This window comes from Chiloscyllium plagiosum, unplaced genomic scaffold (assembly GCF_037043375.1).
Source record: "Chiloscyllium plagiosum isolate Xiang-an unplaced genomic scaffold, Cpla_swu_hap1 HiC_scaffold_4, whole genome shotgun sequence".
Lineage (NCBI taxonomy): Eukaryota > Metazoa > Chordata > Chondrichthyes > Orectolobiformes > Hemiscylliidae > Chiloscyllium > Chiloscyllium plagiosum.
Window position 1 is genome coordinate 69,750,554 of NW_028270142.1, and position 26,771 is coordinate 69,777,324.

Here is a 26,771-nt window from a genome sequence, read left to right on the forward strand (position 1 = left end):
ATTCCCTGAGTAAAGAATTTTCTCTTAATTCTTAATACTTTTGTTGGATTTATGCATGACACACTCATATTTATGGCTTTTGGTTTGAGAAATCCACAAGTGGAAGCATCTTGAATGTGTACTTTCTGTGTTGGGGCTTCAGTATTCTAGAGAAGCCTTATGGTGGTGTTACAGCTGCACATCACTGAGCCTAAATAGCAACATCTGAGTAGAGTTTAAACGGTGAATTGGCCATGCTAAGTTGCCCGTAGTGTTAGGTGCATTAGTCAGAAGGAAATGGGTCTGGGTGGGTTACTCTTCGGAGGGTCGGTGTGGACTGGTTGGGCCAAAGGGCCTGTTTCCACATTGTCGGGAATCCAATCTAATCTAATCTAATCTAAACTGCACTACACGAGGCTCCACTGCTGTCGCCCATGTGAGCATGTGGACAAGAACGTGAACATGCAAAGAAAATAGTTTACTCCTTTCCTAATAGCTGGTATAATTGTGAGTATCATGTATAGCATTATTGTACAATAAATACTATTACTTTGAAATCTAAGCCTGAAAACTGTACTTTCCCCTGACCAATCTGACTTCAACTTCACTGTGCCAGACTTTCAAACCTTAAAAATCTTTAATAAATATTCAATAGCTTAAAAGATCTCTATTAGATAATCTCTCAGACTATATCGAAAAGAGCTACAGCCTGTTTAATGTTTCCTGATAATTGTGCCCTCTCAATTTACCTCTCTCTCTCACCTTTGTTAGGACTTTTATTATCCTTTTTGGGGGCCTGACTCCAAGTGTGGCTTGATCAAAGTTGTAACTAAGTGTCATAACTGCACAATGTGTGCTGCAAGAACTGTAAATTTGTAAAACTTATTGAATTTCCTTTTAGTTTTCAAGTATTCCAGTTTAAAAATAACTAGCAGAAAAAAAATAGTCTTCAGCTTATAGGGTAGTTCATAGCAAACTCATTGCTTTGTTATTCAAGTAAAAGTGATAAAGTTATGTGATGAAAACACATGTTCAAATTTTAAAAGTAAGCATGGATAAAAGATACTTATTCATATGAAAGTAAGATTAGTTTGATTATTGCAGGCCTGGCTTGCTTGAAAATTTCTCTGTTTGAGGTGAAAGGGTTAAAATTTACTTTTAGCATTCAGCAGATATCATAGATCCTGCAGCAGAATAGGTGAAGCTTACTTGTACAGATGAACTCAGTAGGTGAAGCACATTTAGGGAGAAGGAGAGAAGGTTTCTTGTTCCTTGCTAGTTCTGGTGTTACAGCACTTGCACATTACCTGCCACTCTCATAGCAGAGCAGCAGTTGATTTCTGAAATTATTTCTCCCTGGGCTTCCTATGACTGATAACTCTACCTTTCTGAGAGTGCCTCTCAGAATCCTTCTTGGGAAGCTCTGCAAATAAAAGTATCTTACAAGATAAGTTATCTTTGAATCATTGTTTCTCAAAGCAAAATTGGTTATGATGGAATTTCTTGTGGCATCCATCCAGTCTCGTGTTCTTACAGAAACTTGTAACTCTGACACCATGAGAAGAATTCATTGTATTGTCCAATTGAGTAATCAAATTCTCAATGTCCCCTATCGTGATTGATGCTTAAATAAGTCTATCTGCTTTTCTAGCAGCAGTGAATCAACATAATGTATCTTCTTGAAGTCACCTTGTAAGTTTCTGTGCCATTTTAAAAAGACAGATTAGACTCCTGTAAAAAGAAAAATATAATACTATAAATAAATCAGTGTGATAAACGTTTAACCTAACTTCTTGGCTTTTCAATATCATTCCTCTGGAAATGAATACCAGTACAATGTTTTCTCATGATTTGTTTGGTGTTATAGGTGCCTTTTATGATTGGGAAGCATATGTCCTTAGTTTCTTTTATGTCAATATCCTATTATTTTCTGAGGAGTAGGAAGCCCCTTTTTTGCTTCACCAGATTAGCTCACCTCCTGACCCAAAATCTCCCGATCATCAGTAAAGAAGTAACTGCTACTTGATGGATTGCTCTTCATAGCCAGATTGGTGAAGCTGCAGCAACACCTTAAATAACAAGAAAATGGATATCAGAACAAGGTTTCAGTGCATCAACTGTGAACATTTATCCTTTTAACTATATCTGCATGCTGGATCCCTGTCTCATTAGCAACCAGTGAAGGGTTTGACAGATGACAGTAGAATTCACATTTGGTTTGCTCAATTTGAAACTGTGTTGAATTTTGTTTACTTTATTAGGATTGATTCTGAATGAAGTCATATCTATAGATAACACTTTATTCATTTACTTCCCAAGTGCAAGAGACATTTGTCGAAAACAGTTCAATTTTTATTTGAAGTGACGAGCCTTCTCTCTTTTCTTAGAACAAAGAATCTTTACAGTGCAGAAAGAAGCCATTTGACCCTTTGACTCTGCACTGTCCCTCCAAAGAGCATCCCATCCCTACGCAATCCATGTAATTTAGTGTGGAACTTTGTCAAAGTCTTTTGAAAGTCCAGATACACGAGATCTACTGGTTCACCCATATCCGCTCTGCTGGTCACATCCTCAAAGAATTCCAGATGATTTGCAAAGCATGATTTCCCTCTAGAGAATCCATACCAACAAGTACTAATTCTATCACCACTTTCCAGATGCTCAGCATTTTCCCCACCATTGATGTCAGGCTAATCAGCCTATAATTTCCCACCTTCTCTCTCCCTCTTTTTTTAATGAGTGGGGTTACATTAGCCACCCGCCAGTCCATTAGACCTTATCCCGAGTCTACAGAACACTGGAAAATGATCACCGATCCATCCACTATTTTTAGGGCCACTTCCTTAAGGACTCTGGAATGCTGAACATCAGGTCCTGGGGATATATTGGATTAATTTCAACAATTTTCCCAATACCATTTCCTGACTAATAAGAATTTCCTTCAGTTCCTCCTTCGTGCTTGACCCTCTGTCCCCAAGCATTTCCTGAAGATTATTTGTGTCATTCTCAGTGAAGACGCTAAGTATTTGTTCAACTGGTCTACCATCTCTTTGTTATCCATTATAAATTCACTTGATTCTAATTGCAAGAGACCTACATTTGTCTTCACCAGTCTTTTCCTCGTAGATTATCTGTAGAAGCTTCTGCAGTCAGTTTTTATTACAACAATGTGATTAAATGGCCCATCAATCCATTCAATTATATCAATGGCTTAAAAAGCCTCAAAGGAAAGGTATGAACCTTGGCGGATTTCATGGCATCAGCTAAAAACCAGCAATAACAGTGGTAAAACACAGCCCTATTTACCCTGCAAAGCCATTCATTTCAATATTTGGGGGCGAGTGCCAAAATTGGGAATGCTCTCTTACAGACCCGTCAAGCAAAAGTAGATGAGGGTAATGCAGTTAATATAGTCAACATAGACTTCAGTAAAGAATTTGACAAGGTCTCGCAGACAGTTTCAGAAGTTAAAGGACCCATGGGATCAAGGACAATTTGAGAAATTGGATCAAAACTGGCTTAATGGCAGGCAGAAGAGAGGGAAGGTTTATTTTTGCGAATGGAAGCCTGTGTCCAGTGCCATATCACAGGTTCGGTGTTGAATCCCTTACTGTTTGTTATGTAAATTCATGATCTCGACATGAATGTAGGAGCTTTGATCAATATGTTAGCAGGTGACAAAAAAATAGTGTGGTAAATAACAAGAAGGAAAACCTTAGAGTACAAAAATATATTAACAAGTGATCAGATGGGCTAAACAATGGTGAATGGAATTCAGTCTTGAAAAGTGTGAGGTGATACATTTTGGGCACAGTAACAAGGCAAAGGTGTATGATAGGACGCTAGGAAGTCCAACAGTTCTTGGTGTGCATGTCCATAGATCATTGGAAGCAGCAGGACAGGTAGATAAGGCAGCATTTGGAATACCTGTCTGTCTTAGTCACAGTTAAAAATCTCACAGTACCAGGTTTGAGTCCAACAAGTTTATTTGGAAGTACTAGCTTTTGGAACTAAAACCTGGAGTTGTGTAATTTTTAATTTTGTCCACCTCAGTCCAACACTGGCTCGTCCACATCATGTCTCAGTCACAGCATTGAATTCAAAAGCAAGGAGGTTATGATGGAGCTGTATAAACCTTAAATAGGCCATGGCTGGATAACTGTATGCAATTCTGGTCTCCACACTGTGGGAAGGATGTTTCAATAGAATGCCACCTGATCTAGAGCAATCCTACTCTAGAGACTAGATAGTCTTAGAGCAGATAAGGCAGAAGGGGGAGATCTGATTGAGGTATCTGAAGTTACAAGGGGTAAGTAGGTTGAAACCTTTTTCTACAGAGAGAGTTCAATAATCGGGAGACAGTTTTAAGGAATAGAGGTTGGAAATTTAAAGTGGATTTGAGGAAAGTAAAAGGTTATGAGTATTTTGAACTCATTGCCTAAAAAAGGTGACAGAGATGGGAAACCTCAAGACATTTCATAGATATTTAAATGAGAATTTAAATACCATAGGATACAATGCTTGGGACAATTGCTGGAAAATGGGATTAGATTAGATGGACATTTGACCGGTACAGACATAATGGGCCAAAGGGCTTCTTTCTGTGCTCTAAAAACTCCATGACTGTAATGCTGTAACACCATCATCAGAAGATGAGTCATACTGGACTTGAAATGTTAAGTCTGTTTCTCTATCTACAGATCTGGACAAACCTGCAGAATTTCTCTAGCACTTTTTGTTTTTATTCAGATTTGCAGTATCTGTACTATTTTGCTTTTATTTAAGGCTGTTTTCCTGTGCATAAAAAGCAGGACAGATCCAATTCTAACGGTTACCGTCCCATCAGTCTACTTTTAATCATCAGTAAACTGATGGAAGATGTCATCAACAATGCTATCAAGCAGCACTTGTTTAGCAATAACTTGTTGACTGCTCAGTTTGGGTCCCACCAGGGCCACTCAGCTCCTGACTACATTACAGCCGTGGTTCAAATGTGGACAAAAGAGCTAAACTCCAGAAGTAATGTGAGTGTAACTGGCCTTGACATCAAGGCTGCATTTAACAAAGTGTAACGTCAAACAGCTCCCACAAAACCAGAATCATTGGGAATCTGGGGGAAAAATCACTACTGGCACAAACACAACGGTTGTTAGACATCAGTTACCTCACCTCTAGGACACCCCTGTGACAGTTCCTTGGGGTTGTGGCCGAGAAAGAACCAGCTTCAGCTGCTTCGTCAATGATCCTCTCTCCATCATAAGGTCAGAAGGAGGGATGTTTACTAATGTCTGCACAATGTTCAGCATCATGTGATAGAGAAGTGATTCATTTGCAAATGACACAACACTTGGGCAGCATCCAGATTTGGGATAATAAGTGACAAGTGACATGCGCATTATAAAAGTGCCAGACAATGACCATTTTCAACAAGATCGAATCTGACTACAGGCCCTTGACATTCAATGGTGTTGCCATCATTGAATGTACAACTGTCAACATCCTGGGGATGACTATTGACCAGAAATTGAGCTGGCTAGTCAAAAAACACTGTGACTGCAAAATCAGGTCAAAGAGTAGAAATCTTCCTGCAATATCTCACCTAACATCTTGTACCTAACTCACCTCCTGACTCCCTTGATAACCATCAAAAGGCACAAGTCAGGAGTGTAATGGAATACTCCCCGCTTACTTAGATGAGTGCAGCACCAGCAACACTCAAAGCTTGATACCATGCAAGACAAAGCAGCCTGTTTATTTGGCACAATATCCACAAACATTCATTCTGTACACCACCAATGCTCAGTAATAGCATTGTGCATCGTCTACAAAATGCACTACAAAAATTCACCAAGGCTAATTAGACAGCACTTTCCAAACACACAACCATTATCATCTAGAAAGACAACAGTGACAGACACATGGGAACATCACTACTTACAAACTCTACTCCAAGCCACTTGCTATTCTAAGTCAGAAATATCTTGGTGTTCCTTCTGTTGCTAGGTCAAAATCTGGTAACTCCCTCCCCAGTGACATTCTAGGAATACCTGTATTGAAATGGACAGAGGTTTTAAGAAGGCAGCTTCTCGAGGCTAATCAGGGATGGGCAATAAATGCTGACTCAGCCAGTGACATCAAACCCCTTGAATCATAGAATCTCTTCAGTGTGGAAGCAGGCCATTCGGTTCATCAAGTCTACACTCTTCCTCCAAAGAGCATCCCACCTAGACTAACCCCATTATCTATCCCTGTAATCCTAAATTTCCAATGGCTAATCCACCGAACCTGCACATCCCTGGACACTGTGGGGCAAATTAGCATGACCAATCCACATAATCTGCACACATTTGGACTGTGGGAGGAAACTGGATCACCCAGAGGAAATGCATGCAGATAAGGTGAGAATGTGCAAACTCCACATATGCAGTAACCCAAGCTGGTAACAAACCCAGGTCCCTGGCAATGTGAGACTGCGGTGTAGGTGTTGTCCTACCTTGAAAGAATAAAGACAAAAGAAAGTCTGACAGCTTTGACCATACAGGTCAAAAAAGAGTAAGGCACGTCATAATAAAAATTTCTGACTTTTCAAATGTAGTACCCCATATCATAAGATTTCAATTCTGGGAAGCAATTCTGGGTGCTTTATGTGTTAATGAGACTCAGTTCTCCCAAAACATTGTGGAGGCTTTTTGCCTGAAAAGCTGATTTATTGCTCTGGCAATTTGTTTTATTGACTTTAAAGTACAAGAAAGAACAAAAAACAGCCCTTTTGCCATCATTCTCTTATAGCCCTTAGTACCGAGATTCATTTTGCCACATTCATTGCTACCTCAAGCACCACCCTTGCCCCACAACAACATCAGCCCCTCTCCTACGCCCACCCCAGGGGGTTGAATAGCTTAGTTAGCTGGACTTCTGATGAGTAGTTGACTGATGCGATGCCACGTGATGTCAATTACTGCACCGGCAGAGGTTAACATGAAGGACTTGCCTTTTCAATTTCTCCCCTCATCTGAGGCATGGAGACCCTCAGGTTAAGCCATCTCTAGTCAACTCTGTCTAATGAGTGAACAACCATATGACGACTTAACTTACCAACTCTATGCCCAATGCCAACTTAGTATTAGCTCATGCTTATCAATCCCACATCTCACACAACCATTTGGCCTTGCACTCTCCATGCCAATTCTCTGTGTCCATCAGGGGATGACCTCAGGACCCATGCTGATATGAAACAAAATAATGTTCTCAGCATTTGTGAAGAAAACATTTGGCATGCTTGATTTTATTGGTCAAAGCATTGAGTACAAGTCATTCTCTTATGATGTGCATTTTGTCAACACGATTTGGCTGTAAAATGAACGGTCAGTTGGGAAATGATTTTGTAAAACATGAACTCCAATTGACTATTGAAACTCAATCCCTCTACCAATAAAAGCTAACACACCGTATGCCTTCTTAACAACCCTGTCAACCTGGGGGGCAACTTCCAAGGATCTATGTATATGGACACCAAGATGCACGGTGGCACTGTAGTTAGCACTGCTGCCTCACAGCGCCAGAGACCTGGGTTCAATTCCCGCCTCAGGCGACTGACTGTGTGGAGTTTGCACATTCTTCCCGTGTCTGCGTGGGTTTCCTCCGGGTGCTCCGGTTTCCTCCCACAGTCCAAAGATGTGCAGGTCAGGTGAATTGGCCATGCTAAATTGCCCGTAGTGTTAGGTAAGGGTTAAATGTAGGGGTATGGGTGGATTGCGCTTCGACGGGGCGGTGTGGACTTGTTGGGCCGAAGGGCCTGTTTCCACACTGTAAGTAATCTAATCTAAAAAAATCTCTCTGCTCATCTACACTACCAAGAACCTTACCGTTAGCGTAGTACTCTGCATTTCTGTTGCTCCTTCCAAAGTGAATCACCTCACACTTTTCTGCAATAAACTCTATTAGCCACCTCTTAGCCTAGTTCTGCAGCATACCTATGTCTCTCTGTAACCTACAGCATTCTTTGTCAATATCCACAACTCTACCGACCTTCGTGTTATCCGCAAGTTTACTAACCCATCCTTCTATGCCCTCATCCAGGTCATTTATATAAATGACAAATAACAGTGGACCCAAAACAGATCCTTGCAGTACCTCACTAGTAACTGAATTCCAGGATGAATATTTCTCATCAACCATCACCCTTTGTTGTCTTTCAGCTTGCCAATTTCTGATCCAAACTGCTAAATCACCCTCAATCCCATGCCTCTGTATTTTGTGCAATAGCCTACCATAGGGAACCTTATCAAACACCTTACTGAAATCCATATACACTACATCAACTGCTTTACCCTCATCCACCTGTTTGGTCACCTTCTGAAAGAACTCAATAAGGCTGGGGCTCTCTCCCCTGTAGGGTTAGAGGCTGGGAGAAAACCTTAGAGGTTTATAGACTCATGAGGGGCATGGATAGGATAATGGCAAGGGCTTTTACCCATGGTAAAGGAATCCAAAGCCAGAAGGCAAAGATTTAAGTTAAGATGGGAAAGATTTAAAAAGGCCCCAAGCAGTAACCTTTTCCTACATGTGGTAGTGCATGTCTAGCTGCCAGAGGAAGTGTTGGAGGTGGATACAATTACCACATTTAAAAAGCATCTGAATGGCTATGCTAAGAAGAAGGGTTTAGAGGACTATGGTCCAAATGCTGGCAAATGGGACTAGGTCAGATTGAGATATCTGGTCAGTGCAAATGAGTCAAACTGAAGGGTCTGTTTCCATACTATTTGACTGTATGTCTTTATTTTAAATACATAGGAGGAGAAAGTGAGGAGTTCATTTACTGGAGAGTCAGAGTTGAAATGTGTGGCACAGGAATTTTTGATGAAGGGCTTATGCCCGAAATATTGATTATCCTGATCCTCGGATGCTGCTGACTTTGCTTCTTCCAGTGCCACACTTTGACTCTATTTTAATTTTGCAGATTCGTTGATAAAATCCTTTCACTGTATTTACATTTCTTTAACAACATTTGCATTCATGACCCCATATGAAAATGCTGATATTGTGAATGAAACTGAGAGATGACAGGCTCCCACTGTGATGATAATAGGTTGTGAATTCAGTCATACAGGACAAATCCTATAATTATAGCCATTGAGTATGTGTCAGCTGATAGAGTAAAAGAATAAGAACTTTTCTTTAAAATTCTGAACTTTTAAATCTGCTAGATTCCAATTTTCTTGAGAGTATCTTAATATCTTTACAACTCCAATGAGCATCTCCGCTGTTTTGCACAAAAAATTTCTTTTAACACACAAAAGACACTTGCTCATCCCCAAAACTATTCTTGGCACTATCCAAAAGGGTTCATAGCCTGTCCAAAATGGTCTCGTACCTTTTCAAAAAATTATGATAGGTTTTGACCTTCTCTGAGTCAAGTTTTGTGTGTCCCACTAACCCAATCGAACATATTTGAAGATAGCTTCACTTTTACATGTGCAGATATGTACAGTCTACAATGTACAAAGTCTGCAATGTTTACACCCATCTCTGATCGGAATGAGTTACATAAATAACTGTTGTGATTGGAGAAATGAACCGTGAAAGCTCTGTAAACAGCAGGAACTTGCTATATGATGTTTGTTATAATACAAGGTGTGAGTGTGTGACAGTGATTCTCAGTTTATTACTTCCATTCCTCAGAACAAAAAATACTGAGCTGTGAGAACTATTATTGAGTTGTACCTGTAGTATAGTGGAATTAAATCCTAATGGTTAAAAATGTGATCTACTTATTAATCAATATTTAAACAACATTCTTCTGCCATTCTCAGCTTTTATTCATGTGTTTTAAAACAATTAAAACCACAGGCTTGATACAATCAAGCAGTTTATATTTGTCTATGATGTTCTACAATGAATTTCTTAGTCCAGTGAGTGGAATCAAACAAATCAGAAAAGAAAGATAATCCCTCCCCATTTAACATGCAAAAATTGGTGAACTCGATTGACCAAAACTGTAGTGAAAACAACATCAATAATTAATGATCCAATTAATAGTTTACACAGTTTTGTATTGAATTGTCAAAGCGATTGAATGCTTACTGCTGTTAAGTTCATTTGCTGCCAAGATAGTGCACTGAATCAGCAATTTAATGGTGTGTACTTCGGCAGCATTGCATCTGTTTTCTACCAAGGCTTGCTGATTCTTTGAATTTAATGCTATCATCTGACTCCTGTTTTTCGGGTGTGGGGGTGGAGACATGGGGACGGGGAGACAAGGGGGGATGGACCGGGGTCGGTTGGAGGGGAATGTAAATAGGGTTAATGTACTAAAAACCAACAACCATTGTTAAGTGCAATCTGGATGCAATATTAAAATACAGTATTTAGTGGAGAATTTTTTTTTAAATTTCATTTTGCATTCAGTGAAATGTAGGGCTTTAATTGGTGACAGTGACTCATGACATACAACCAAACCCAAATGTTGGGGTGGCTCGGGATGACCAGGGCCCATATCCTGTCACTAATGTACTTAACTGACTATTACACCAGAGTACTGGTCACTGTTAAGAATGCAGTGATCGTGTCCCTACATCTGGTTCAGAAGTTCCAGGTTCACGTTCTACCTGTCATGGAGATGTGTCGTTAACATGTCAGAACAGGTTGATTAATTCTATGAAAAATATTAGTAATAGCAGACCAGCTCCAAGAGCCTCTAGCCAATCACAGCATTGCCAGCTTAACAGCCTCAGCATCAGTATCATTGCTGTAACTGGAGGAGGATGGTGCAGTGATGGAGTTTCAACTCACAACTCTGGAAGCTTTTTTCTGGCCAGCTTGTTTGCAGCCATTTTAGTCAGTCATGATATTGTTTTTACCTGGCTTGGCCCCTTCCCTTGGGTGGCCCCTAGCCTGCTAGAACATTCTGTAACAACCACATAACTTCTGAATTGTTTATCTGCAGACACCTGTTAAGTAAAACTGCAACCCAGCCAGATGTTATCAACGGGTGAATGTAGTATCTGGAGTATGCATTGACTCAAGGTCTGAAAACAATAGCTTGTTGTTTACAGTCCTGAGAAACTGTCAGCTCGGCATCTGTTGTAATATATAAGTCTACGGCAAACTGGAGTGCTTTGGAGTATCACCGGACTGTACTAAGGAAAGGTGTGCTCCCCATGATATTATGCAATAAAGTTTATCAATGCTCAACGTCTGAGCCTGGAGAATTTCTTCAACAATCATGTCAGTGTGGTCTAGCAGCACAGAGGCTGGTTAGTCACTCCTCGATAAAATGGCTTGTTGAGGATAGAGGTGACCTGCTGAAGTGATATCATGCTGGGGTTCTCCTTTATGAGCTGAAGAATTCCCAAAAAAGGATGCTTTTCACATCTCCTGCTCTCTGACTTATTTCCCAAGTCAGAGCCTGTTGAGAAAAACAGGATTTGCCTGATAGTTCCCCTAGGAGGCAGGTGACCGACTTGCCCATAATATGTTTTAGCCAAGATGAGGAAAGGCCCTTACTTGAACAGTTAAGGGTTTCAATGGAGCTCGTCCTGGGGGCTGAGGGGAGGAGAGTATCATCTGCACCTTCTCCACAGTTGACAAGGTGATTTGCTTGGAGGAAAATGACCGTGCCTCTCATGCAGCCACCTCATCCATTCAAGGACTTTACAAAACCTAGCTTGATCCCAGAAAGTTGAAAATAACAACAATTACTATAGGTTGGATATGTACAAAGTAGGAGAAAGTGAGGTCTGCAGATGCTGGAGATCAGAGCTGGAAATGTGTTGTTGGAAAAGCGCAGCAGGTCAGGCAGCATCCAGGGAACAGGAGAATCGACGTTTCGGGCATAAGCCCTTCTTCAGGAGGCCTGAAGAAGGGCTTATGCCCGAAACATCGATTCTCCTGTTCCCTGGATGCTGCCTGACCTGCTGCGCTTTTCCAGCAACACATTTCCAGCTATGTGTATCCACAGTAAACCCTCACAAATCCAACTCTGCTAATGACTGGCCCATCGATTAACTTTATCAAAAGTGATGGAGGAAATCATCAACAGTTCTACTAAGCAGCAATTGCTTCACATTAATCTGCTTACTGGTGCTCAGTTTGGATTCTGTCAGGGCCACTCAGTTTCTGACCTCAATACAACCCTAGTTCAAACATGAAAAAAAAGAATGAATTACAGGGGTGAGGTGAGAGTGACTGGCTCTCAACATCAGGGTTGCATTTACCAACTATGGTATCCAGAAGCTCTAGCAAAACTTTGAGTCATTGGGAATCAGGAGAAAAACTCTCTGCAGGTTGGCAGCCATACCTAGCACAAAGATAAGTTTTTTGAGGTTCATTGGAGGTCAGTTATTTCAACTCCAGGGTATCTCAGCAGGAGTTATTCAGAGTAATGCCCTTGGTTCAGTCTTCAGCATCATCATCATCATGATCTCTCCATCACACAATTAGAAATGGGGATGTTTACCGTTGGCTTCACAATGTTCAGCACCATTTATGAAACTTCATATACTAAAGCAGTCCATGAGCAAATACAACTCGACCTGGACCGTTTCCAGGCTTGGGTCAACAAGTGGCAAGTAACATTCACACCATTTAATGCCAGGCAATGAAACATTGATTCTCCTGCTCCTCGAATGCTGCCTGACCTGCTGTGCTTTTCCAGCACTACACTCTCGACTCTGATCTTCAGCATCTGCACTCCTCACTTTCTCCTAAAAATTACACAACACCAGGTTAGGTTGAACAGGTTTATTTCGAAGTACAAGCTTTTGGAGTGCTACTCCTTCATCAGGTAGCTGGTAACACCAGCTACCTGACAAAGGATCAGCACGCCAAAAGCTTGCACTTCCAAATAAAACTGCTGGACTATAACCTGGTGATGTGTGATTTTTAACTTTGTCCATCCCAGTCCAATACCGGCACCTCCACATCATAACATAACCAAAACGAGAGAGAATCTAACTGGCGTCCCTTAACATTCATTGGCATTGCCTTCACTGAATTCCCCATTGTTCACAATCTGGAGTTTACTATTAACCAGAAACTGAATTGGACTAGTCACCTCAATACAGTTATGACAAGCAGGTCAGAAGCTAGGAATTCTGCAGTGAGTCACCCACCTTGTGACTCCCAGAGCTTGTTCCACCACCTACAAAGCACAAATCAAGAGTGTGATGAAAAACTCCTGTCTTTTCTGGATGAGTGCAGCTCTGATAACACTCTAAAGTTGACACTATTCAGCGTAAGGTAACCCACATTTTTGGCATGTCATCCACAAACATTTAATTTCACTGCCACTGAAGCTCTGTCTCTCAAGTTTTACACTTGTTTCCTAATATTCAAAAGTAAAACCAATGATATGAATCTTATGTGCTAGTTTACCGATGTGACTTTGGCTAATGTTCATGAAGCCATGGGCGCCACTGCTGCCTCACAGCACCAGATACCCAGGTTCAATTCCAGCCTTGTGCGACTGTCTGTGTGGAGTTTGCACATCCCCCCCCCCCCCCCCCCCGTCTGCGTGGGTTTCCTTCGGGTCCTCCCACAGTCCAAAGATGTGCAGATCAGGTGAATTGGCCATGCTAAATTGGCCATAGTGATGGTGCATTAGTCAGAGGGAAATGGGTCTGGGTGGGTTACTCTTCGAAAGGTTGAGATGGACTTGTTGGGCTGAAGGGCCTGTTTCCACACTGTAGGGAATGTAATCTGAAGTCACTGTGTGGCAAGTGTAGGGCATTGACATGTGCAGAGCAATACAAAGCTGGTGGTAACAGCATTGATATTAACTGTATTGGAGCTACAGTACAGAAACAGGCCATTCAGACCACTTGGGCCATGCAAATTTATATGCTGCACTTGAATACCCATTCATCCCTCCTATCTAAATCATTGTAAACATTCATTTCTTTCTCCCTTGTGTGCCTAGCTTTGCTTCAATGTACTGACATGATTATTTCCCTCTGATAGTGAATTCCACATTCTTGCCCCTCATGCATAATAAATTGTTGGAACTGTGAGTTGGCAAGTCCCCAGGTTCTGATGGATTTCAACCTAGGTTCTTAAAAGAAGTAGCCAGTAAAATAGTTGATGCATGGTATTAATTTTCCAAAACTCATGAGAATCTGGAAAGTTCCATTTGTTTGGAAAATGGCTCATGTTTCTCCTTTTATTAAAAAAGAAAAGATAGAAAGCAGGAAACTGCAAGCCAGTTAGCTTAAGGAAAACATTAGAAGCTATGATTAAAGATGTTTTTCAAGGGCACTTGGATATGGTCAAGGTAATCAAGCAGAGTCAACATGGTTTTGACAAGGGAAATCATGTTTAATAAATATATTTGAAAAAAATAACTTATGTTGTAGATAAAGAGAAACTATTGGATATGTTGCATTTAGATTTCCAGGAGCCATTTGATGAGGAGCAATATCAAAGGATGTTGTGGATCTAAAAATTCATGGTGTAAGGGTAACATAGTGACATGGGTCGTAGATTTTCTGGCTAACAGGAAGCAGAAAGTAAGAATAACTGAGTCTTTTTCAGCTGGCTTTTGTCATGAATGCTCCAGGGATCAGTTCTTGGGCCTCAACTCTTTAAAATTTATATAAAAGTTTTGTGTGAAGCGATTGAAGATATGATGGTTAAATTTGCTGATGACACCAAAGTGAGGGGTTGGGTAAGTGAGTTGTGAGGAGGACTTAAGGAGCCTACCAACAAATGTAGGTTAGTTAATTGAGTGGACAAAGTTCTGGCAAATGGGAAACTGAGAGATTGTTCATTTTTGGAGAAAGAATTTAAAAAAGCACATGTTATCTAAATGGTGAAAGGATGCAGAGAGATCTGGGTGTTCCAGTGTATGAATCACAGAAGGGTAATATGCAGATAAAATATGTCATCAGGAAATCCAATAGAATGCTATGCTTCATTGTGAAGGAATTGAATGCAAGTGCAGAAATTGAGTTATACATGGCATTGGTGAGCTCACATCTGGAGTATGTGCTGTACTGTTCATTGTACTTCGGGAAGGTTGTTAATACATTGGTAGCAGTTCAGAATAAGTTTACTGTCAACTGGATTTGGGAGACCTGAATTTCAATCCTTCCTTGGCAGTTGGTGGAATTTGAATTCAATTAAAATTTGGAATTAACAGTCAATTGATAATGATGAAAACATTATTGGAAAACCACCTGGTTCACTGGTACCCTTTAGGGCAGAAAATCTGCTGTTCTTGCCTGGTCCTGACCCACAGCAATGTGGTTGATTCATAACTGCCCTCTGAGCAATAAATTCTGGCCGAGGCAGCACTGTGCACAGTCCATGAATAAAAGAATACCTGGAAAGAACAGAATACCTAGACAGGCTAGGCTTGTATGCTGTTGAGTTTCGAAGAGTCAAAAGGTGACTTCATTAAAATACTCAGAGGAGCTTGTCAATGTGGATGTTGAAAAGATGTTTCCTGTTGTGGAGAATGTCGAATGAGGGGCATTTGTTTAAAAATCAGGGTTGTCCATTTTCAACAGATGAGGTAATATTGTTTTCTCTGAAGATTGAGTGTGTTTGGAATTCCATTTCTCATTAATTATTGGATGTAGAATCTTTAAATATTTTAAAATATTTTTAAGGCAGAGTAGTTAGAATCTTGATTACCAAGAGAATGAAGATTGCCGGGGAAATGCAGAACTAAAGACATGAGGTTAACATTGGATCAGCCATGATCTTACTGAATAGTGGAGCAGAATCAAAGGGCTGACTGGCTTACTCTTGTTCCTTCCTCATATACTCGTATGCTCTTTGAATGAAGAAGTTTATTTTTAATTCACTATTGGATTTCTTGGTTATTGTTGTTTAATTATGGCATCTGGATATGCCTCTCCTGCCCCTCCTTGCCCCTACTCACATGTAGAAATATGAAGGAGTATTTCCTGAAGCGCATTATGTGCAGGAAATGTAACATGATACACAGATTCTCCAACTGATGTTCCATTCTTGGACCTTCCAAGTGGAAACATGTTTTGTGCAGGTGTCGGCCCCATGGGTATAAAAAGCCAGAGATCTAATAGAACAGCTAAGAATTCACATGCATGAATTTCCATTTTTGAATTAGGCAACAGTCTGTGCACCATGAGCTGGATTTTGTTAAACCTGACCAGAGGCTTGGACCAGGATAATGGCTGATGCTGGAATGATTGACCATTGCCCTTCCAGAGGGTTCTGGGTAATAGGGCTGCCTTATTGTCCCAGTACCTTAAAGTCGTTTTTAAAGAAAGAATAAAACAAAAAACAAGGCTTGCCCTTTTATACCCCACAATAATCCCACATGCATTACCCATGCCAACCTATACCACCTCATTCCCTCACACCTTACATGCAGATCCAAAACACACAACTGGCACCAAATGCTCCTCACATTCCCAAGACAATTCATGACCCCCACTCAATCTCACATTGAATACTGACCTCTGACCCTCTTTCCCAAGTCTCCCACTGGCTCTGACCCTACTTTCAAGTCACTCAGTTCGGATTTCAAATACCTACTTCACCAAAATAGACAAGTTGAACAGTTGTAAAATTAGAAGTGGCTGGGTCTAGGGGACATCCAAACTTGACCCTTTGTCAATTTTTATGCATGAGAGAGAATTCAGGATGAAGCCTTGGTGTATCTCCTGGGAATTTTGGGGCCTGATAATTTCAGATTCCATCATTGCGTACTTCTGTGAACATCTTTGAACAAGCAGTTGTTTCTGCAGTTTCCATACTTGGATACAGCTCTTACCTGGAAAACTCATCCAAAGCTTTTCTCATATTATGACTGATAAATTGGCCTCAATATTTTGTCTCTGTTGTTAAAATTGAAGATTATCTGACTTTTCTGTTTTATCAATCTTAATATAATTTCTCCTTGTACTTAAAATATTAGCAGTGAAATTATATGACTTTATTTAAAGTGTTTCACAAAGGGTCTGAAAAATCATGCGTTATTGTAATTTAGATTATGTATCAGATTATTAAGTACCTGTTATTATTTAGAGTCCTGAGTTTGTTTCAAGCCATTATATTCACATAAACTGGTGTGCATTACTATTTAGCTTATCACATGTAAGAAATATTTATCTCCATCTCCTTGCACAAAATGTTACCAGCAATATCTTTCTAGTTAGCTAACTACGTGAATAAGCAGGCCACTGAGACTGGTGTTTGGTAACAATCGATGTGACATCTCAAGTACAGAATTCCAGGAGAATGCCTTAAAATGAACCATTTGTTCCTACTGACTATATAGTGGAATAAAATATTTCTTATGCATTGTAAATAAATAGTCAGTATCCTAAAATTTTGTTTTTTTGTGCTTGAGAATTTGTTTCCCCTTGCCCACCTGTTTCAACGGAAATAAAAAGGTTTAAGTGATCTGTAAGTACAGTCCTCAATGTTCAAGTGTCTTGTGCTTGTAGTGGACATTTTGGGTTATGAACAGAAATGAAATATATTTTATCACCTTGTCACACCAGGTGTCCTTTCCCTCAACCAGTTGCTGTAGGCAGCATATAGTTGACATGTGGGTAAAGTAATGTTAAATCTCTGAAGCCTTACCAGACCATAGGACTGCTCTCTCATTAGAGAGAGAGGGGGAGAGAGATGATTGCTGTGACTTAATCTGAGGGTCACCATGCATCTGAGGGGAGATGCTGAGAAGGAGAGTCCTTCATAGTGACCTTTGCTACTTTGGGAATTGAACTCATGCTGTTGGAGTCACCCTGCATTACAAACCAGCCATACGACCAACTAAACTAATTAGCCAGAAACAAAAAAAACGATGTTGCTGGAAAAGCACAGCAGGTCTGGCAACATCTGTGAAGAGAAATCCAAGTTAATGTTTCAGGTCCAGTGATCCTTCCTCAGAATCTCCTTTCTGAGGAAAGGTCACTGGACTGAAACCTTAACTTTGATTTCCCTTCATAGATGTTGCCAGACCTGCTGAATGTTTTTGGCAACTTCGGGTTTTGTTTCTGATTTACAGCATTCATGGTTCTTTCAGTTTTTATTTTGATCTAATTAACCCCTGGTTGACATACATTGCATACCTTGACTGACAGTTTCAAGGATTGGGCAGGCAGAATCAAGACCCCTTAATCTCATGGTCGTGAGATGATCTTCCTACCCATAGAACTGTACTCTGCCTAACCAAAGCTTTAATAACCAAAGCTTTCAGTTTTACAATTTAAAAGCAAAAATTCATACTTGTGTAGTTCTTATCATACCCTCAGGACGAGAAAGGTGTAGAAGATGTGATATTAAGTATTTTTTCAATATTATTCCCAGCTATAATTCTGTAATATCCAGCCTAGTTTTCTTTTAAATCTGTTAAACTTTATTTTTCACTTACATTAAATGCATGAAAATGTGATCTTCTGGGAGCTGAATTCGGTGCTCCCAGCTGGACATTCTTGACAGCCAACAGTATGGGCTTTGCAGTCTATGATTGTATTAATGGCTACAAGTGGGTTTCTCATGGTGCATTGGAGGATAGAAATTGTTTCTTAGGTGTTGTTTATGTCCTATATGAGCTGTCAGTAGTTCCTATCTTGGATTCTGTATCTTAATATTCAATTACTCACATGATGTTCCCTTCTGACCTCATGAGGAACAGTATAAAAGAGGCCTGCCCTATCTAAAATAATGACAGAAAGTGAATTCTATTACAAACAGGGCTATTAAAAAAAACAAAAACAGAAATTGCTGGAAAAGTTCAGCAGGTCTGTGGAAAGAAATCAGAGTTAAAATTTCTGGTTGAGTGACTCTACTTCAGATTTTGAGTAGGAGGAGGATAAATTAAGAGAAGGGCTGCAAGCATTTAAGACATGTTTTAACTGTGAGTCAGTTCTGAATGGGTTGCTCAGGTTAAGATCAAGAGCTTTTAATTTTTAAAGGCTAATTTTTATTTTAAAGTGTGTCCTTAAAAAACTGTAAATAAAAGTTTTGACTTAAACTTGCTTGAATGGGCTCAAAAGCTGATAAAGGTTTTAGAATCTCTGAATATCGTTGAAGAATGTACTCCCCAGAGAAAACAGAAGTTTTTGAACCATTGCTAATGGAGGAAGTTAAGTTGCAAGCATGGAACATAACATAAGAACTAGGAGCAGGAGTAGGCTGTCCAGCCCTTTGCTCTGTCATTCAATAAAATCATGGCTAATCTTTTTGTGGACTCAACCCCACTTACCCACGTTTTCACCATATCCCTTAATTCCTTTATTTTTCAAAAAAGTATCTACCTTAGCTTTAAAAGCAATTACTGAAGTAGCATCAACTACTTCCCTGAGCCAGGCAGTCCATAGATTAACAACCCTCTGGGTGAAGAAGTTCCTTCTCGGTTCAGTTCTAAACCTGTTTCCTCTAATCTCAAGGCCCTTCATAATTTTATATGTTTCTATAGGATCCCCATCATTGTTCTGAATTACAATGAATATAGTCCCAATTTACTCAGCCTCCCCTCATAAGCCAACTCCCTCAACTCCGGAATCAACCTAGTGAACCTCCTCTGCACCCCTTCCAGTACCAATACATCCTTTTTTAAGAGAGGAGACCAAATCTGCGTACACTACTCCAAGTGTGGCCTCACTAGCACCTTGTACAGCTGTAACATTACTTCTGTTTTGAAACTCAACCCCTTTAGCAATGAAGGACAAAATTCCATTTGCCTTCTTAATTACTTGTCGTATCTGCGGACCAACCTTCTGCGATCCATGCACAAGGACACCCAGGTGCCTCTGCATAGCAGCATGCTGCAACATTTTACTCTCCAAGTCATAATTTATTTTGCTGTTACTCTTACCAAAATGTATGACTTCACATTTACTAACATTGTATTCTATCTGCCAGATCATTGCCCACTCAATGTGTCTATGTTCCTCTGCAAAGTTTCACAGTCCTCTGCACTCTTTGCTCTGCTACTCATTTTAGTGTCATCGGCAAGTTTTGACACCGTGCACGAGGTCTCCAACTCCAAATCATCTATCTAAATTGTAAATAATTGTCGTCCCTACACCGATCCCTGAGAGACACCTTTAGTCACTGATTGCCAGCCAGAATAGCACTCATTTATCCCCACATTTTGCTTCGTGTTAGTCAACCAATCCCCTATCCACACTAATACTCTACACTTAACACTATGCATCCTTATCTTATGCAGCTGCCTCATGTGTGGCACCTTGTCAAAGACCTTTTGGAAATCTAGGTAAACCACATTAACTGGGCCCTCGTTGTCCACCTTGCTTGAAATATCTTCATAGAATTCCAAAGATTTGTGAAGCATGACCTGCCCTTCATGAACCCATGCTGTGTCTGTACACGATAATTTCTTTCAAAATGCCCTGCTATTTCTTCCTTGATAATAGACTCAAGCATCTTTGCCATTACAGAGGTTAACCCTCACTGAAAAGAGGGTTAGTGTAACTTATAGTTGCTAACCTAGTAATGGAAAATTCTAATGAGGCTTGAACATAATGATAACTTCTAAGTAAGGCATTTGTAATGCTGGCACTGAATTTAATAGGTCACTAGTTGATCAATTGTGACATTGCACCATTTTGACCATCAATTTTAGCTTATGCAGTAGTTGCAGGGTATTGAGAGTGATTTGCTCCAACTGTAGATCAGTGAGTTCTGAGATGGCTGATATATAAAATACTTGATGTTCAGGTGGTGGTACTTAAGAGGTGAGGTTAGCTAATGCTTTGGAGGTCTGTTTGCTGTCTCCAGTAGGCAAAAGTGAGGACTGCAGATGCTGGAAACCAGAATTTAGATCAGAGTAGTACTGGAAAAGTACAGCAGGACAGGCAGCATCCAAGGAGCAGGAAAATCGATATTTCGTGCAAAAGCTGTTCATCAGGAATGGAGGCAAGGTGCAGAGATAAGTCCGGGTTGGGGGGGGGGGGGGGGGCTTGGGAGCTGGGGGGGAAGGTAGTAAAGAGTACAACAGGTGAATGGGGATGGAGGTGATAGGTCAGAAGGGAGGGTGGAGTAGATAGGTGGGAAGGGAGAAAGGGAGATTGGCAAGTAGGATAGGTCATGAGGATAGTGCTGAGCTGGAAGGTTGGAACTGGGGTAAGGTGGGGGGAGGGGAAATGAGAAAACTGGTGAAGTCCACATTGATGCCCTGGGGTTGAAGTGTTCCAAGGCAGAAGATGAGGCGTTCTTCCTCCAGGTGTCGGGTGGTGAGGGAGGGCAATGGAGGAGGCCCAGGACCTGCATGTCCTTGGCAGAGTGGGAGGGGGAGTTGAAATGTTGGGCCACTGGGCGGTGGGGTTGATTGGTGCAGGTGTCCCGGAGATATTCCCTGAAGCACTCTGCGAGGAGGCGTCCAGTCTCCCCAACTTAGAGGAGACCGCATCAGGAGCAATGGATACAATAAATGATATTGGTGGATGTGCAGGTGAAACTTTGATGGATGTGGAGGTGCTCTTCCTCCAACCGTCATGTTGCCATGGTCTGGCGATGGAGGAGTCCAAGGACCTGCATGACCACCCCGTAGCCCAACACTTTAACTCCCCCTCCCACTCCACCAAGGACATGCCTCATCTTCTGCCTGGGAACCCTCCAACCACAAGGGATGAACTCAGACTTCTCCAGTTTCCTCATTTACCCTCCCCCCATCTTGTCTCAGTCAAATCCCTCGAACTCAGCACCGCCTTCCTAACCTGCAATCATCTTCCTGACCTCTCCACCCCCACCCCACTCCGGCCTATCACCCTCACCTTGACCTCCCTCCACCTATCGCATTTCCAAAGCCCCTCCCCCAAGTCCCTCCTCCCTACCTTTTATCTTAGCCTGCTGGACACACTTTCCTCATTCCTGAAGAAGGGCTTATGCCCGAAACGTCGATTCTCCTGTTCCTTGGATGCTGCCTGACCTGCTGCGCTTTTCCAGTATCTCCAGATGAGTCTGAAATACTAAATAATTGTGTAATAAGTTGCTAGAATCTGTTGTTTCCAAGGAAAATCCCAACACATCTGAATTGCACAGTGCATCTGTCTCATAAGATGATGTGTTAATAATGTTCCACTTAACTATAAGTGGTTTCGATCTGCAGTGCAAGCTTCTGGGTTGATGGTAACTATGTCTGCCTCCCTCTTCCCCCAATAGCAGAGACATTTGGTCACATGACTCCCATGGTATTAAACCCAATTGCTTTTTCGTTGTACAATTTTGAATCAGCAGACAATTAAGGAGATCATTGTTGATGCATAATGTGTCAACTGTCCAAATTAACACCCGAAGTCTGGGCTACAGAGGAAAAAACTTCTGGCCTGTAAAAAAAAAGCCACCACCAACCTACATTTGTGCACTCTGACAACAGAAGAAAAACTTATTTTTCATGAAAACAATATAGCAGAGTTCACATTCCAGCAGAATTCACATTTCAGAAAAAACTTTCAAAGGGATTTTTGAAGAGAAGAATTTTCATGCAACATCTCAGCTGTTGGCTGTGTGCTCCAGCTTTGGACTTTTGGACTCCATTAAAAGCAAGGACACTCAAACTGGTTGTTTTATGTTAAAGTCACTGCTAGTAATCCCTTTATGTAAACATGCGTGTCAGAAGAATACTATCCCCAAATCCCAAGTGTTTATGAATAAAACTTACAACCATAGAGTTGAAAGTCAGAGCCTGTAGACAGACGGAGTGGGGAAATGTACTGAAATATATTGAAATATATTGAAAAAGAGTGAAGGTTTTAAATCACTGCCTGTGAATGGATTGGTGGTGAGATAAGGATGAGAGATTTGTTATAAAACTCATGTCCTGCCATTAACACTGCCTACTGAACTGAAAGTCTGTATCATAATAGACTCACCCTTCTGCTGGGCAATTACGGATTTCATTGGTATACTAGCATCATGCCAAATGCCAAACTGAAACTGTAACTGTACTCCAATCATTAAAGGCATTTGCTCGATGAATACAACTCCAATTCCAACAATATTCTGGGCAAAGTATATTGCTGTCCATCTGCAACAATCACCATCAATGTCCAGTGACAACATCTGGAAGATCTACAGTAACTCAGTCAGGCTCCTTCGACAATATCGACCAAACTATGGATATCAGACCATGGAAACACAACTACTATACACACAAGCTATACCCGATCCTGACTTAGAAGTGTTTCCTCATTGCTTCACTGTCACTGGGCCAAAATCCTGGAATTCAGAATGTCATAGATGTCCCTATGTTCCAAGGCTGCAGCGGTTTAGTAAGACAACTAATCATCCACTTCTCCAGGTCAGTTAAAGATGGACAGTAATTGCTGGCCCAGCCAGTGATGCACGTATCCCATTAACAGATTTAAGAAATTGAATGGCTAAATTTATTTTCAGAATAATTCAAAGATTAAAAATAAATTGTTCATATAAAATTGAACTTAAAAAACCCAAAGACAACGCAGGGTAGAATGATGATACACTGGTTAACACTGCTGTCTCATCGAGGCAGGGATTCAGGTTTGAATCCAGTCTTGGGTGACTGTGTAGAGTTTGCACATTCTCACCATGACGAAGTGGGCTTTCTCTGGGTGCTCCGGTTTCCTCCCACAATCCAATGATATGCAGGTTTGGTGTATTGGCCATGCTAACTTGCCCTGTAGTGTCCATGGATGTGCAAGCTTGGCAGATTTGCCATGGTAAAAATGCATGGGGTTACAGGGATAGAGTGGGGTGATGCTCGTCAGAGAGTAGGTGCAGACTCAATGGGCTGAGTTGCCCCTATCTGCACTGTAGAGTTTCTATGATTGTACGATGACAAACCTTATAATTGCCTAGGATAAAAAGCAATTATGCTGGAAAATCTCAGCAGTTCTGGCTGCAAGTGTTGATAGTGGTACCATTTTATTGGAACTGATTTAATAATTGCCCAAATTATTCAACATAATTGGCAATTAGATGGGAACCTATTCTCCAACTCCAAAGTATTGCTTTCAAATATATATTCACATTTACAAATATATCCATTGCCTTGCATTGGTCTATTTTGGAACCTTTTCCAATCCTGCATTGTTTTCCTACTTCATCTCTTGTGAGTTTGAGTCTTCCTGTATTCATGTTAATCCATCATCAGAACTTTAAGCATTAATGGCCTTACACTCTGGAAATCTGACTTAATTTCCTTTCCTCTGGCTTTATGTACTGCTATAAAATATCCTGAGAAGCTCTCTTCGGTTTTCTCCAACTAACTATCCACTATCAAAATACACACTGTCCCCTTTGTAAAATAGCATTGTGCAAATTGATTTGATTGCAACAGAAATCTGAGAAACTTTGATAAACTGACTGTTCAGGAGGGAATAGTGAAATACTAATTCATTCTATTTAAGTATAAATATTTAAGACTTACACAATTTCTTGTTTCATGACTTATTGTCTTCATCCTGAAAATTATACCTTGAATATTCCTCTCAACGTTCATATATCTGGTACATCAGTGGGAATGTTTTAAGTGTTAAGAGTAATTGCTCCTTTTTCTAAAGTATGATACGGTTTTAAACTGGCTGACAGTTTTCAAATCTCTAGGAAAAGAATGAAATTAAGTTTGGCACCAAATATAACTTCCCCTAAAAATTGAAAAATCAGGTTTGCCATTAAAATCAAATAGACTCACTTAACCTGTATGACATTTCCAAAGAAATTTGAGAGTTCGATTTGATGTGAACCATTCCGCAGTTTGAGCTACATCTAGTTTTCTCTGCAGCAGTATGACTTACTGGTATATCTTAAACAGAGATATATGGCTGAAATCTATCCTTTTACATGTACTGTCTGAGGCTTTAACATGAAGGATAAAAATGGATTAACTTATTTGAGGTTATTCAGCAGAGCCATGCACCATGCTGCAAAGGAGAGCAAGAAAGACTTTTTTCTAACCATTTCTAATGCATGAAGGTTACTGGCAAAGCCAGTATTTATTGCCCATTCCTAATTACCCTTCAGAAGGTTATGCAACTGATGACACCTCAATGTAATCAAAATTCTGTTATTTGTTTTTCATTTCTATAAATTAAGCTGGCAACTTGTGAAAGGCAGCATGTTAGGATGAGCATAGCAATGAATTTCTGAGCAGACTATTCCGAGCTTTAAAGGTGTCCATCCTTTGCATATTTTCAAAAATGCAACATGGTGTCATTAATCAAGGTGAAACACATCACCTTCTGATGAAAATTGGAGGGAACATAATGTACAGTTGCTTTAGTTTTCTTGTCACCATCAAACAAAATCCTATTATGTCAAATATTTCCACAGCAATATGAAGCCATTCAGTGTCAAGCACACGGTGAATGAGATTGATGTCAATCCTTATCTTGGCTAGAAAATGCAAATACCAAAAATCTTGGTACTTCTGCTTTCTTATGATTGTCACGGTATTGAACTGGGGTGTACAAAGTTAAAAATCACATAGCACCACGTTATAGTCCAGTAGGTTTAATTGGAAGCACTAGCTTTTGGAGCACTGCTCTTTCAGGTGGTTGTGGAATACATGATTTTAAGAAACAGAATTTGTTGCAAAAAGTTTACAGTGTGATGTAACTGAAATTATACATTGAAAAATACCTTGATTGTTTGTTAAGTCTCTCAACTTCACTTCTTTCACATGTAAATTGCAAAAACATTTTTTTAAAAGTTAGATTCCCATGTGAACTTCAGCAATTGGAGTCAGCCCAGATAATGTATTGGGCATTAACACCTCTGTGTGCTGCTCTCTGTGCCATAATGTTTCGACTAATTCTAATCTAAAAAAATGAAATAACAGAATCTTACATGGATTCATGCAGTTTTTGGGCAAAGTACAATGGAACTCTGCAAGTACAAATTCACCCCACAAACATATATGTGCATGTGGGTGTGTTTGGGGTGAGGGGTGTGGTGGTGGGGTTACATGTGTGTATGTGCGTGTAAAGGGGTCTAAGTCTGTGAGAGAGAGAGAATGTGTGTGTGTGGGTGGTCATCTGTAGTATGACATGAACCCTGTCAGCTTCTCCCTATCAGCTTCAGTGAGGTGCTGAGGTGCCCATCTTTGATGGAGATGCATGTATCCAAGAATGAGACAGACAGTGGAGAGTAGTCCATGGTGAGTTTGATGGTGGGATGAACTTGTTGATATCACTGTGTAGTTTTATCAGTGACTCTTTGCAATGGGTCCAGAGGAGGAAAACATCGTCAATGTACCTGGTGTATAGTGTTAGTTGGAGGTCCTGTGTAGAGAAAAAGTCTTGTTCAAACTTGTGCATATAAATGTTGGCATATTGGGGTGCAAATTTGGTGCTCGTGGCTGTTCAATGTGCCTGGATGAAGAACTGGTTGTCAAAGAGAAGACGTTATGATTGAGGATAAAGCAGATGAGTTGTAGGATGGTGCTCGGAGATTGGCAATTGTTGGTGTTGAGTACTGAGGCTGTTGCAGCAATGCCGTCATTGTAGAGGATGCTAGTGTAGAGTGCTGAAATGTCCATTGTGGTGAGGAATGTTCTTGGTTTGATTGGTCCATGGATGTCCTACACACTCACACATACACCCTCTCTCAGACTTAGACCCCTTTACACTTACACACACATATACACTTTCCACTTTCTCTCACAGACACTCGCAACCCCCCCACCCCACACATGTATATACACACACACACACACAAGTTTGTGGGGTGAATTTGTACTTGCAGAGTTCCATTCTACTTTGCTCAAAAACAGCATGAATCCATGTAAGATTCTGATAATTTTTTTTAGATTAGAATCAGTCTAAATGTTATGGCACAGACAACAACACACAGAG

General features: G+C 40.6%; 1 protein-coding gene and 1 long non-coding RNA gene across 44 annotated transcripts in view; one reads left to right on the top strand and one right to left on the bottom strand.

Annotated features, from left to right (window-relative positions):
- The window catches only part of LOC122549122 (uncharacterized), a 71,795-nt gene extending 66,593 nt beyond the window's left edge, over positions 1 to 5,202 (bottom strand). Inside the window, exons 1-2 of the long non-coding RNA XR_015756982.1 lie at positions 5,149 to 5,202; positions 1,955 to 2,048 (exon numbers count right to left, since the gene is read on the bottom strand). This is a non-coding gene — a long non-coding RNA (uncharacterized LOC122549122). The remainder of the gene's footprint in view (positions 1 to 1,954; positions 2,049 to 5,148) is intronic.
- Positions 1 to 26,771, top strand: part of rims2a (regulating synaptic membrane exocytosis 2a) — a 1,173,408-nt gene that overhangs the window by 591,785 nt on the left and 554,852 nt on the right. The window lies entirely within an intron of this gene.